The sequence below is a fragment of the Triticum dicoccoides genome, chromosome 7A (genome assembly GCF_002162155.2).
Source record: "Triticum dicoccoides isolate Atlit2015 ecotype Zavitan chromosome 7A, WEW_v2.0, whole genome shotgun sequence".
Taxonomy (NCBI): domain Eukaryota; kingdom Viridiplantae; phylum Streptophyta; class Magnoliopsida; order Poales; family Poaceae; genus Triticum; species Triticum dicoccoides.
This window is the reverse complement of record NC_041392.1, coordinates 496,722,489-496,737,818: the sequence shown is the minus strand read 5'-3', so window position 1 is coordinate 496,737,818 and position 15,330 is coordinate 496,722,489. Positions and strand designations below refer to the sequence as shown.

General features: G+C 40.0%; 1 long non-coding RNA gene across 5 annotated transcripts; it reads left to right on the top strand.

Moving 5' to 3' along the window:
• The first annotated feature begins 5,017 nt into the window (after nt 1–5,017).
• LOC119330334 lies at nt 5,018–9,769 on the top strand. Of its 5 annotated transcripts, XR_005160053.1 has the most exons (4): nt 5,018–5,502; nt 7,012–7,106; nt 7,178–7,239; nt 7,424–9,769. It is a non-coding gene; the product is annotated as an uncharacterized LOC119330334 (long non-coding RNA). The 5 variants fall into 5 exon arrangements; XR_005160050.1 differs by having other exon boundaries at nt 7,178–9,769; XR_005160051.1 differs by having other exon boundaries at nt 7,012–7,239.
• The last annotated feature ends 5,561 nt before the right edge of the window (nt 9,770–15,330 follow it).

Below are 15,330 nucleotides of genomic sequence, written 5' to 3'. Positions count from 1 at the left end.
CGAGCTGACACGTGTTTCGTCCGGCCAATAAGAATTTTACACGTGGAAATTTCCCATTGGTTGGGGCTGTTAACGGGTTATCAGATCCAAAACCCGACCCGATAGCTTAACGACGTTCCGTTACGGTGGATGCCACGTGTCGGTCACCCTTGACGAAAGCACTTCTGTGACGCACGATTTATCGTCATGGAAGTGGACACTTCCGTGATGATAATTTTGGTAATGTCATGGAACACTTCTACGACAACACAGGTATGACTATCTTGATTCTGTCATAAATTTGTCGTGGATGTACATGCATGACAAAAAAAGTGACCTACTGTGACAAACACGTATCATCGCAGAAGTGTATTTTTTTTGTAGTGCATTGTCACCACAGATAAGCACATGCAAGACATACATCAAGTGTTCTCAAATCCTTAAAGACTCAATCCGATAAGATAACTTCAAAGGGAAAACTCAATTCATCACAAGAGAGTAGAGGGGGAGAAACATCATAAGATCCAACTATAATAGCAAAGCTCGTGGTACATCAAGATCGTGCCGAATCAAGAACACGAGAGAGAGAGAGAGAGAGCAAACACATAGCTACGGGTACATACCCTCAGCCCCGAGGGTGAACTACTCCCTCCTCGTCATGGAGAGCGCCGGGATGATGAAGATGGCCACCGGGAGAGGGATTCCCCCCTCCGGCAGGGTGCTGGAATGGGTCTAGATTGGTTTTCGGTGGCTACAGAGGCTTGCGGCGGCGGAACTCCTGATCTAGGTTATGTTCTGGAAGTTTGGGTATATATAAGCGGTTTTGGCGTCGGGAACAAGTCAGGGGGGTCTCCGAGGCGGCCACGAGGTAGGGGGGCGCGCCCAGGGGGGTAGGGCGTGCCCCCACCCTCGTGGTGGCCTCGGGACTCTTCTGGCCCATCTCCGGTACTCCGTGGGCTTCTTCTGGTCCAAAAATGATCTCCGTGAAATTTTAGGTCAATTGGACTCTGTTTGGTTTTCCTTTTCTGCGATACTCAAAAAGAAAGGAAAAAACAGAAACTGGCACTAGGCTCTAGGTTAAGAGGTTAGTCCCAAAAATCATATAAAATAGCATATAAATGCATATAAAACATCCAAGGTTGATAATATAATAGCATGGAATAATAAAAAATTATAGATACGTTGGAGACGTATCAAGCATCCCCAAGCTTAATTCCTGCTCGTCCTCGAGTAGGTAAATGATAAAAACAGAATTTTTAATGTGGAATGCTAGCTAACATATTTATCCATATAATTCTCTTTATTGTGTCATGAATATTCAGATCCATAAGATTCAAGACAAAAGTTTAATATTGACATAAAAATAATAATACTTCAAGCATACTAACCAAGCAATTATGTCTTCTCAAAATAACATGGCCAAAGAAAGTTCATCCCTACAAAATCATATAGTTTGGCTATGCTCCATCTTCGTCACACAAAATGCTCCCATCATGCACAACCCCGATGACAAGCCAAGCAATTTTTTCATACTTTAGTATTCTCAAACTTTTTCAAATTTCACGCAATACATGAGCGCGAGCCATGGACATAGCACTATGGGTGGAATAGAATATGATGATGGGGGTTGTGTGGAGAAGACAAAAAGGGAGAAAGTCTCACATCGACGCGGCTAATCAACGGGCTATGGAGATGCCCATCAATTGATGTCAATGCGAGGAGTAGGGATTGCCATGCGACGGATGGACTAGAGCTATAAATGTATGAAAGCTCAACAAAAGAAACTAAGTGGGTGTGCATCCAACTTACTTGCTTACGAAGACCTAGGGCATTTGAGGAAGCCCATTGTTGGAATATACAAGCCAAGTTCTATAATGAAAAATTCCCACTAGTATATGAAAGTGATAAAATAAGAGACTCTCTATCATGAAGATCATGGTGCTACTTTGAAGCACAAGTGTGGAAAAAGGATAGTAGCATTGTCCCTTTTTTCTTTTTTTATTTGGCCCTTTTTTTGGCCTTTCCTTTTTTCTTTTTTTATTTGGCCTTTCCTTTTTTGGCCTTTCTCTTTTTTATGGGACAATGCTCTATTAATGATGATCATCACACTTTTATTTATTTACAACTCAATGATTACAACTCGATACTAGAACAAAATATGACTTTGTATGAATGCCTCCGGTAGTGTACCGGGATAGGCAATGAATCAAGAGTGACATGTATGAAAAATTATGCATGGTGGCTTTGCCACAAATATGATGTCAACTACATGATCATGCAAGGCAATATGACAATGATGAAACATGTCATAATAAACGAAATGGTGGAAAGTTGCATGGCAATATATCTCGGAATGGCTATGGAAATGCCATAATAGGTAGGTATGGTGGCTGTTTTAAGGAAGATATAAGGAGATGTGTGATAGAGCATATCATATCACGGGGGTTGGATGCACCAGCGAAGTTTGCACCAACTCTCAAGGTGAGAAAGGGCAATGCACGATACCGAAGAGGCTAGCAATGATGGAAAGGTGAGAGTGCGTATAATCCATGGACTCAACATTAGTCATAAAGAACTCACATACTTATTGCAAAAATCTACAAGTAATCAAAAACCAAGCATTACGCGCATGCTCCTAGGGGGATAGATTGGTAGGAAAAGACCATCGCTCGTCCCCGACCGCCACTCATAAGGAAGACAATCAAAGAAACACATAATGCTTCAAATCTGTCACACAACGGTTACCATACGTGCATGCTACGGGACTTGCAAACCTCAACACAAGTATTTCTCAAATTCACAACTACTCAACTAGCACGACTCTAATATCATCATCTTTATATCTCAAAATAATTATTAAGTATCAAACTTCTCATAGTATTCAATGCACTTTATATGAAAGTTTTTATTATACCCATCTTGGATGCCCATCATATCATGACTAAATTCATAACCAAATCAAATTACCATGCTGTTCTAAAGACTCTCAAAATGATATAAGTGAAGCATGAGAGTTCATAATTTCTATAAAATAAAACCACCACCGTGCTCTAAAAATATATAAGTGAAGCACTAGAGCAAATGACAAACTACTCCAAAAAATATAAGTGAAGATCAATGAGTAGTTGAATAATTATGTAACTATGTGAAGACTCTCTAACATTTAAGAATTTCAGATCTTGGTATTTTATTCAAACAGCAAGCAAAGCAAAAGAAAAAAAATGACGCTCCAAGCAAAACACATATCATGTGGTGAATAAAAATATAGATCCAAGTAAGGTTATCGATGAACAAAGACGAAAGAGGGGACGCCATCCGGGGCATCCCCAAGCTTAGGATCTGGGTTGTCCTTGAATATTACCTTGGGGTGCCTTGGGCATCCCCAAGCTTAGGCTCTTGCCACGCCTTATTCCATAGTCCATCGAATCTTTACCCAAAACTTGAAAACTTCACAACACAAAAGTCAACAGAAAACTCGCAAGCTCCGTTAGTATGAGAAAATAAATCATCACTTAGGTACTGTTGTGAACTCATTCTAAATTCATATTGGTGTAATATATACTGTATTCCAACTTCTCTATGGTTCATACCCTCCGATACTACTCATAGATTCATCAAAATAAGCAAACAACACATAGAAAATAGAATCTGTCAAAAACAGAACAGTCTGTAGCAATCTGTATCATTCGAATACTTCTGTCACTCCAAAAATTCTGAGATAAACTGGTGGACCTGAGGAATTTGTCTATTAATCATCTGCAAAAAGAATCAACCTAAGCGCACTCTCCAATAAAAATTGGTAGCTAATCTCGTGAGCGCTAAAGTCATGACCTCTCCAAATCCACTTTCATAATCGATTGAAACCTCTTCCAAGATAGTAGAATCATTACTAAATAAAGTCATGACCTCTCCAAATCCACTTTCATAATTTTCACAATAAGATTCAACACCCTCCAAAATAGTGGGATCATTACTTCCTAAAGTTGACACTCTTCCAAGCCCACTTTCATCAATATAATCATCATAAATAGGAGGCATGTTATCATCATAATAAACTAGCAGGTGCACCCACGCATTTGCGCAGCTAGCTTTTGATATATTTATATTGGGTATTGATTTTTTTCCCGTACAAAAGTTTATAATGAACTCCTCTATATGCAATTTTTAGCTTCATGCATTTTTTGTATTTCACGTATTCCCATAGATTGATATTACTTTCTTTTATTTGTTTCAGGTTCTATGAGGTTTATAGTACATTGTACAATAAAAAAGTCACTTTTGTTGGACGGGTGCATTGGAGCCCTATATTTTAAGTAGTGCCATGAAGTTTCAAAAATTTCCAAAAACAATTCCACATTTTCATATGGATGTATGTTAAACATGTGCAAATTCTGATGATGAAATAAGTAACATGTGAGTTATGCACAAATGACAAAATCATGATTCTGGAAAGATGAACAGTGCATGCATTATTCACTATTTAGAAATTGTCATTTTTTCATTTTTGCATAACTCACATGTTTGTTATTTCATCACCAAACTTTACACTTGTGTAATATCCATCCATATGATCATGGGGAATTCTTTTTGGGTTTTTTTGAAATTTTAAATGTGATTCCTAAACTATTTAAAATAAAGTCCTTCAATGCACCCACGTTCCAAAAATCCACTCTCATTATACAATGTTTTATATATAAGTATCATTCATAACAATTTTTTTCTTTCGTGTGATTGAAGGTATTTCATTTGTGTTTTTGTGAAATTAATTTTTTCTAACTTATTTTTTCACTATATGATTTGTATCCATTTGATCAAGCTCTGTTGAAGAAACATGCCTTTGGATGGCTTCATGTGTGTATATTTTTTATTTAAAAAATGAATGTTACATTATTGTGTGAGTTACCATTGGTCTAACATTTCACGTTTTCTGCGTCCTTACCTTCTGTGCAGCTACTGTTTTTATCTTCATTTGGTTACCATAGTAAAATGCAGGAATAAAAAAACTACCGTTTTACCCAAATCGCGGAGACAACCAAAATCCCCTTTCTCTACCTTTCTCTCCTCTCTACAGCTGTGGTTTGGATAGGTGCGACCATGGGTTAGGCAAGGGAGAGCACTGGAGAACACGGCAATCTACTGAACCTCGTGATGTACGGCAGCTAGCTGTCGTGGCGATGGGGCTGGAGGTTGGTGGCGCGGAGGAGGCGGTGACGCATCTGACGGAGGGCGCACTGGTTCGCTGAGTTCCCGGACGAACTCGTGCGTGCTGATCTTCCAAGCCGGTTGTACCAAATCGAGTGGGCTGCAAGTGCGTTGTCTTGGAGGCCATTTCTGACCGAGGCATGGTCCGCGCGGTCAAGCTACTGCTGTTGCACCGGCCACCAGGGAGACCGCATCTCGCGTCGCTAATCTGGAAAGGCAGATGCCGGTCACCGGGGAGGAGGGTGCGGGGACAAAGAATTTTGGCGTTGCATTGAAAGGCCTGTTGTTCCTTTTTCGTCCCAGGCTAAGGAAGAGCAACAGGTATGATTCTCTTTGTAAACTCCCACATCATTTGTTCTTCATAAGGTGATTTACTTATAGTTTGTTAAAGTAAATTGAAAAATTTGGTTTCTTTGACCCCTTACTTATTGGCTTGCTTTTGAACTGAATGAAGTAATATTTGACTGAAGACCGGCTTATGTGGTTGATGTGCTATATTTCTGTGTGATACAGTGTGTTAATTACCGTTCCTTGATGTGCTTGAGATGCAAAGTTTTCTGAAAGTGTTGATGTAGTGCTGGACGTGGTAACTATCTAAAGGCTTAGCCGTTTGCAGGTTTTCTTTTTGAAATAACCGTTTGCAGACTATTTAATAGCACAACAGAATGGAATCTTTATATCTCGTTGATACTGAGTAGAAATTGTATTCTTATCGATTAAGGTATTAGAAAAAGGAAACTGAACCAACTCTGCGTGAACCATGTATATCAATCCTAATGGAATGGTATAGGCCCTAGGGTCGTGATGCTGGACCATTTTTGTCACCTAGAAAACTACCGGTTCGTATCATTTTTCTCAAGTGAAACATCCTGTACATGTCACCTACATATAACACTAACGGGCTATTGGCTAGGTCTTGTCGCCGGCGAACTTCAATCTTGTTGCCGGCGACCACACAATTGATCCACGATGAACCTCCGCTCCTCTTCTCGATTTCGTTCATCTCATTAATCCAGGATGTAGATTGAGGCGCTACTGCAGTTGCAGCGCGGACTACTTGGCGCGGTGGTTCTCATGTGAGCTGAGCCAGAGTAGGAGACAGGGATTAATCCCTTCATATTCTCTAATCATTTTATCCATTCTCCTCTTGGCAGTATATACGCGTGTTATAAGTTGATTTATTGAGTTCCTCTGTAAAATGTATTCAAAGGTAACGTGCTGGTTTTAAACTTTGATTTCTGAAGCGTCTATTTTTACAATGAATCACTAAGTATGTAACTGAAATTATAATTTAGTAATTAGTACATATCCTCGTACATAATTGTTGTTGTATGGATTATTTAGAGAATGTGGATCATAGAGTTACCATTTCAAACTTCATTGATCTCTCTTCTGATTTTGTAGGGGTTAGAGCATACGTTATTTTCTTCAGTGGACATTCAACCCAACTTAAAATATTGTTCCTTCAGCACTTCTGTAGCATGCAGGATCAATCAGTGAAGAAAATTACGAATGTAGTTATTAATCTTAGAGGATTAGATGTGCATTTACCTTCTCAACTTCTCGGTCAATTACAACATCCCAAGCCCATCATCAGGCACAATTTATAGCATAAGTTTTGTGTGACGAAGCTGAGATTATTAATTTTTGAGATTGAATCTAAACATAAGTCTTGTGCCACATATTTGGTCTATAATCTTTGGGTTTCTCAAGATCTCTCATCCAATGAGCGGTGAGGGGTCTCACCGTATGGAGTACTGATTCATGAATTTCCTGGACAAAATCGTTCTACTGGGTTTAACCTTGTTGGTGTCGGGGCATCAATGCCAGGGCGGGGACTGGCAGAAAGTAATGGCTGGCTAATGGAGAATGGTTGGATCTGAGGCACATGACAAAACGGGCACTGCGTCTATGGTCCATGTGAGGTATGTGGTAACGGAGGCAGATTCATATGTGGAGATCATGGGATAAATAAATAACAGCAAAATGTGAGCAGCGTGTGCAGGCGGCCTCTGAGTTGTTGCCCTCATTGCTAGTGATGTTGGACTCCTACCAAATGTAAGTGCTGATGATAAGCATCATTCCTAATGCATATTATGCCTTGTAATTCCTCCAATATAGCATTGGAAAGTATTCTATTATCTGTTGTTACCATGTCGTAGCAAAAAGGCATTAATTTGTTAATTTTAATTTGGTTCATATGTGTCAGTTGACATACAATGGTTTTGTATATGTGTTGTAGGTGGTGCATATGATACTGAAGATCTATACATGATTACTGGAAAGGTTGTGTGAGATATACAGGTTTTAGTACCCAGAACAATAAACTGACAAAAGTGCATGTCTTTCAAAAAATTACAATGTGAACTGCTTTTGATAGTGCTAACATTCACACCCTTGTAATCAACTCCCTCCATCCCATACTATAAGATCGTTTCGCAAGCTGTTTTAGCCTATAAAACGATCTTATATTATGGGATGGAGGGAGTAATAAATATCCTTCTTGTCATGGACATTCTCAAGCAGTGTTACTATACCTTCATAAATATCCTTCTTATCATGGACATTGTCAAGTAGTGCTGATGTATCTTTGTAAATACATATAGTCTGCCTTATTATTAAATGATAAGCTACTAATGTACTAATTTTCTATTTAACTTCCTCATCCTCCTTGTTTTTGTTTCGCCTGCTCGTATATTGGAACTTACCTGGAACCTCTTCATTGTGGTAAAGTAAATATAAATTTTAAAAACACATTTCTAGAAATCTAGAAGTGTACATAATGATAAAATTAATCACCTTTATATCTGGAATGTTTTGCTTGTTTATTTAATTATTTAACACGGTGTCCACCTCATCATCCGTCAATTCCTGTGCAATATATGTAAGATGAATTATATAGGGAATTCTATAATTAAATGCACCTTTACTTCCTCAGCTTTACCCTGCAAGTAGAGTATCTCTAGCCTACCATCATGCATAATTGTTCTTTTAATTGCCAAAAGGTTATATTACTATCATTTAGCTTTAATCCAAATATAAGTCTCCTAGCAAAAAGTTGTATCATCCAGCGCTTCATCAGATTTCCCATTGACTGAGTTCAATAAGCTAGATGTACTAAGCAATATTGCAGCCTCCTCGTAATATAAATTGCAGTTTGTAGTAGCTATGTTGTCACTGATTTGGAGTCAAGTATGGTACCTACTGTACCATTCATGTTAATCAAGAGTAAGTATGATATAATAGTTGTCCATATGAGTGATATGCTTACCTTGGTGTTACCCTTTTCTGATATATACCACAACTCTTGCAATAGGATGTGTCAGTTTTCTTGGTAGCAAGTTTGTGACAATCTTCACATCACATGTACCACCATTGAATATCATCTTGTAACTGATCTATTGTAGCTATTGTTGTGAACACAAAATTCTAAATATCTTAAAAACTCAAGAAATTGAAAGACACAAATAAGTCAACTAAATCTCATTATAACTAACATTACACGTCTCAGAGACTCATTATCCAGGAAGAGTGGTGATAGCATACATTGGAACTCGTACCTGATTTCTCCGGATTCATGTATCACTCTAGTAAGTTCTTGTAATGTTCTCCTCCTATAAAACATTTGTTCTTCTAGTGTTCCTTGAGTACTATATCTATGCTGATCATTTTTAGTAAAGTTTTTTCTGCCGAATGCCTATGCATATGTGGATTAAATAAGAATGATTGATCTTTGCTTCAGCTTGACTTTGATGCAAGTACACTTAAATTTTGATCACAATCATTATAAATATAATCAGCGGTGCAGATTTTTTTGTTAGCATTGATGGATGTCATGGATCGGTTGCCTTCCTGGACCTCACAATGTTGTTGCCTTCAAAACTATCTTAAAAAGTATTTTTTTATTGACAGTGTATGTATGAAAGCTTATTACAAATTTAGACATTTTTGTGGGAGATTAGAAATCAAGACTTGTTCAGATGGAAACATCTAAACACACATGAGTCAGCAAAGATATTACCTAAACTAATTTGATGGCTTGTTATCTGCCTTCTTTTGATGCTGGGTGCCAAGACGGCAAGACGTCACAGGAGTGTACTGGATGCATCGTGTCTTTGATCCTCCGGCATGACGGACTGGATAGCCTGCAGTCATGGTTTCGATCTACCGGGCGTTCAAGCATCACTTGTGTGTTCAAACCCATCATGTTTCAACGCACGCATTGGGTGTTTTCTCACCTTCATGTGTTACGACATCCTTGTGTAATTGTGTTTGTAGATGCCTATGCTTGAAAGAAATCAATCAGGCCATATGAAAATCAAGTAGAAAATAATTGACCAGATTGTACTTTGCCTTTGATAGACGTGCACGTGACGGACTTGTATACATCTATTTAGGCAGGTTGACTGGTTCTAGTACATGGATCCGTATATGACGATGAGTCCTGGCTTGCATTGTAGTAGTACTTCTTTTTGACCTGCGTATATGTTGTAGTAGTAGTAGGATAGGGTTCCATATCTGATTCCGATTGTAACTAAAAAATGATTGTTTATTCCCCTTCAAAGAAAAAGGATTGTTTATTCTTGTACATGCATGTGTGCATGCGTGGTCATGCATGACTTGTTATCCTTCTATATCAGTGGCGGCGCCAGGTTCTAGAGGGTGAGTATTCATTTTGGAGGGTATTCATTTTGCCCAAATCATCACCGTTTTGCAAAAAAAATCGCTTGTTTTATATAAAATTTCAATGGTTTGTCAAAATCTTGGGTATTCAACCGAATACCTAAGAAGACCCCTGGCGCCGCCCCTGTCTTCTATCATCACATCCGAATCACATCGTCTTTTCTATTGCAATAGTTTTTTTATTCTATATTATGCATACAACGTGACAACATAAGAGTTCAATATTGCCGGTACATATATTTTTACATGTTACGTAAGAAACTTTAAATCTAAGCCATTGTTATTCTAATCAAACGATGTAAATAAGATTAGCGTATGTGGACGAACGTGATGGCTTGTTTGACTCTTGTCTTATAATTATATAATAGAAGATTTGCATATTAAAACTTAGGAGATTAAAAATATCATCTTCATAAAACATATCATCCCCAAGCTTGGGACAAACATTAATTGCAGTAAATAAATTCTCAAACATGTCATTTTCATCAAACATAGCATCCCCAAACTTGGGCCTTTTCATATTATAAGCATAATCACTTTCATCATTAATAGTATGGATAGCACCAATATTATAGCACAAAGAACTTCAAAGAGTGCCCCAAAGTTTCTAGTGGAGAGTCAAGACAAAAACGTGTGCGAACCCCTATGCATAAGTTCACGAGGTCACGAAAGTCGCAAGTTGATCACCAGAACATACATCAAGTGGATCACGTGATCTCCCATTGTCACCACAGATAAGCACATGCAAGACATACATCAAGTGTTCTCAAATTCTTAAAGACTCAACTCGATAAGATAACTTAAAAGGGAAAACTCAATTCAGCACAAGAGAGTAGAGGGAGAGAAACATCATAAGATCCAACTATAATAGCAAAGCTCGTGGTACATCAAGATCGTGCCGAATCAAGAACACGAGAGAGAGAGAGAGAGAGAGAGAGAGAGAGAGAGAGAGAGAGAGATCAAACACATAGCTACTGGTATATACCCTCAGCCCCGAGGGTGAACTACCTCCTCGTCACGGAGAGCGCCGGGATGATGAAGATGGCCACCAGAGAGGGATTCCCCCCTCCGGCAGGGTGCCGAAACGGGTCTAGATTGGTTTTCGGTGGCTACAGAGGCTTGCGGCGGCAGAACTCCAGATCTAGGTTATGTTTTGGAAGTTTGGGTATATATAAGAGGTTTTGGCATCGTGAACAAGTCAGGGGGGTCTCCGAGGCGACCACGAGGTAGGGGGCGCGCCCCTACCCCCGTGGTGGCCTCGGGACTCTTCTGGCCCATCTTCGGTACTTCGCGGGCTTCTTCTGGTCTAAAAATGATCTCTGTGAAATTTCAGGTCAATTGGACTCCGTTTGGTTTTCCTTTTCTGCATACTCAAAAACAAGGAAAAACAGAAACTAGCACTGGGCTCTAGGTTAATAGGTTAGTCCCAAAAATTATATAAAATAGCATATAAATGCATATAAAACATTCAAGGTTGATAAATATAATAGCATGGAACAATCAAAAATTATAGATACGTTGGAGACGTATCACCTATATACATGATCATGCCTAGATATTCTCATAATTATGCACTTTTCTATCAATTGCTTGAAAGTAATTTGTTCACCCACCGTAATACTTATGCTATCTTGAGAGAAGCCACTAGTGAAACCTATGGCCTCTGGGTCTATTTTTTATCATATAAGTCTCCAATCTATTTTATTTCGTAATCTTTACTTTTAATCTATTTCATAAAAATACCAAAACTATTTATTTATCTTATTATCTCTATCAGATCTCACTCTCGTAAGTGACCGTGAAGGGATTGCCAACCCCTTTTATCACGTTGGTTGCGAGGTTCTTATTTGTTTCTGCAGGTACGAGGGACTTGCGTGTAGTCTCCTACTGGATTGATATCTTGGTTCTCAAAAACTAAGGGAAATACTTACGCTACTTTGCTGCATCACCCTTTCCTCTTCAAGGGAAAACCAACGCAGTGCTCAAGAGGTAGCAAGAAGGATTTCTGGCGCCGTTGCCGGGGAGATGTACGCACAAGTCAAGACATACCAAGTACCTATCATAAACTCTTATCCCTCGCATTACATTATTTGCCATTTGCTTCTCGTTTTCCTCTCCCCCACTTCACCCTTGCCATTTTATTCGCCCTCTTTTCCGTTCACCTCTTTTTTGTTTGCTTCTTGTGTGCTTGTGTGTTGGATTGTTTGTCACGATGGCTCAAGATAATACTAAATTGTGTGACTTTTCCAATACCAAAAATAATGATTTTACTAGCACTCCGATTGCTCCCCTTACCGATGATGAATCTTGTGAAATTAATACTGCTTTGCTAAATCTTGTCATGAAAGATCTGTTTTCCGACCTTCCTAGTGAAGAAGCCACTACCCATCTAAACAACTTTGTTGATTTGTGTGATATGCAAAAGAAGAAAGACGTGGATAATGATATTGTTAAATTGAAGCTATTCCCATTTTCGCTTAGAGATCGTGCTAAAACTTGGTTTTCTTCTTTGCCTAAAAATAGTATTGATTCATAGAATAAGTGCAAAGATGCTTTTATCTCTAAGTATTTTCCTCCCGCTAAGATCATCTCTCTTAGAAACGATATTATGAACTTTAAGCAACTAGATCATGAGCATGTTGCACAATCTTGGGGGAGGATGAAATTAATGATTCGCAATTGCCCTACTCATGGTTTGAATTTATGGAGATCATACAATTTTTTTATGCTGGATTGAATTTTGCTTCTAGAAATCTTTTAGATTCGGTCGCGGGAGGCACTTTTATGGAAATCACTTTAGGAGAAGCTACCGAACTCCTAGATAATATTATGGTTAATTATTCTCAATGGCACCCCGAAAGATCTACTAGTAAAAAGGTTCATGCTATAGAAGAAATTAATGTTTTGAGTGGAAAGATAGATGAACTTATGAAATTGTTTGCTAATAAGAGTGTTTCTTCTGATCCTAATTATATGCCTTTGTCTAATTTGATTGAGAACAATAATGAATCTATGGATGTGAATTTTGTTGGTAGGAACAATTTTGGTACCAACGCATATAGAGGTAATTTTAATCCTAGGCCTTTTCCTAGTAATTCCTCTAATAATTATGGTAATTCCTACAATAATTCTTATGGAAATTATAATAAGATGCCCTCTGATTTTGAATCTAGTATTAAAGAATTTATTAGTTCGCAAAAGAGTTTCAATGCTTTGATTGAAGAAAAATTGTCTAAGATTGATGAGTTGGCTAGGAACGTGGATAGAATTTCTCTTGATGTTGATTCTTTGAAACTTAGATCTATTCCACCTAAGCATGATATCAATGAGTCTCTCAAAGCCATGAGAATTTCCATTGATGACTGCAAAGAAAGAATAGCTAGGATGCGTGCTAAAAAAGATTGCTTTATAAAGGCGTGTTCTTCTAGTTTTGACGACAATAAGGATGAGGATCTAAAAGTGATTGATGTGTCTCCTATTAAATATTTGTTTTGCATTATGAATCTTGATAATGATGGGACTGGAGATGAGCCAACTTTAGTTAAAAGGCGTCCCAATGATTCAGAGTTTTTAGATCTTGATGCAAAAAATAATAAAAGTGGGATTGGAGAGGTCAAGACTTTACATAGCAATGAACCCACTATTTTGGATTTCAAAAAATTTAATTATGATAATTGCTCTTTGATAGATTGTATTTCCTTGTTGCAATCCATGATAAATTCTCTGCATGCTTATAATCAAAATAAAGCTTTTACCAAACATATCATTTGTTAGAGTATATATATATATAGCCATGTAACCTTTCGTATTTACCCTATTGTATAAGGGGTTTCCTGCATATATTCCACACATGTACATGTATATATATTGGCCTATGGCCTCCTGGAAATACAAGTTGCATATTTCCTAACATGGTATTAGAGCTAGGTCAATTTTTTGCACGCCGCAACTCATGCCAGTGATCCGCTCCTGCTGCCGGTATCCTCTCCGGTTCTCTGGATTACTTTCGATCCAGCCGCCGACCGCTTGCCCCTCCCGATCGATCAGATCGAGTCGAGCCACCGTCTTCCGTTCGCTCCGCCCCATCCCGCAGTTGGGCTTTGGGCCTCTCCCTATCTGGTCGTCATCGCCCCGCAGTCGGCCTCTCCCGATCGATCGCTCTCGCCCCGCAGAACGGGCCTCTCCCGATCGATCCCCCCCGCCCCCGCACAGTCTTCGTTTGAGGCAGCAGATCGCCCCGCCACCAACCCAGCCACCGAATTCCTGCTGCTGGCTCGATCCATCTGCGGTTGTTCTCCCGTTCTCACGAAGTCAGCATAGCAGCATGCGGTGATTGCCACCCTCACGGGATTTGGTCCCTGCTGCTGTTCTCGTCCAATCCTTCTGATGCCGCCACGAGCGCTGACTGCGGCTGCTCGTCAGGATCCTGCTGTTTGCCCGGTGATTGCAAAAAAAATGTCTACACCGTCAGGATATGTCGCAGTTCCTCGCTGCCCGGTGATCTTTGATGGCACTAACTATATCGAGTTTGCTGGCTTCATGCGCATTCATATGCGTGGCATTCGTCTTTGGGGCGTTCTTTCTGGCGAGGTCCGTTGTCCGTCGTGTCCGGTTTCACCTATGGCTCCTACTCCGCCGACGCCACTGGTTCTTGCTGCTGATGCTGATCAAGCTGCTAAGGATGCAGCTAAGCTTGCAGATGACGCCGCCGTCCATGCTTATGATGCCCAGGTTTCGACTTATGAGGAGGCTCTTCAGACTTATCATGAGGCTCTTTCTGCTTACACTCAGTGGCTTGATGAGGATGCCCGTGCCGCAACTTTCTCACTGCTAGTGTTCTGCCTCAGTTTGCCTCTGAGTTCTTGGGGCTCCCTACCGTATTTGACATGTGGACCTGTCTCCGTCAACGCTATCAACCCTTTGGTGATGCCTTATATCTGTCTGTGGTCCGGCAGGAACATGCTCTTCAGCAGGGTGACTCCAGTGTTGACGATTTCTATGCTCAGAGTTCTGCTATCTGGCATCAGCTTGATTCTCTCCGCACTGCTGGTTGCCGTACTTGTCAGTGTTGCCAGGCTATGCGAGCTGATTTGGAGTTTCATCGTGTCTACGAGTTCTTATCTCGGCTCCGTAAGGAGTTTGAGCCCCGGCGTGCTCAGTTGTTTGCTCGCGGTCGTATCTCCCTCATGGAGGCGCTTTCCGAGATTCGTGCTGAGGAGACTCGCCTACGTGGTGCAGGTCTACTTGAGGTTACCTCTGTGCTTGCTGCTCGAGTTCCTGTTATGTCGCTTGCTACACTGACTCCATCCAGCTCTAGTGCTCCTTCGCTCTTGCCTACTCCTACGGGCGGCCAGGGTCGGTCTCGTCCTCACTGTGGCTACTGCAATATGGATGGTCATGTTGAGTATCAGTGCTTCTAGAAGAAGAAACACCTGCGTAAGGCGCGATCATCAGCTTCAGGGACTT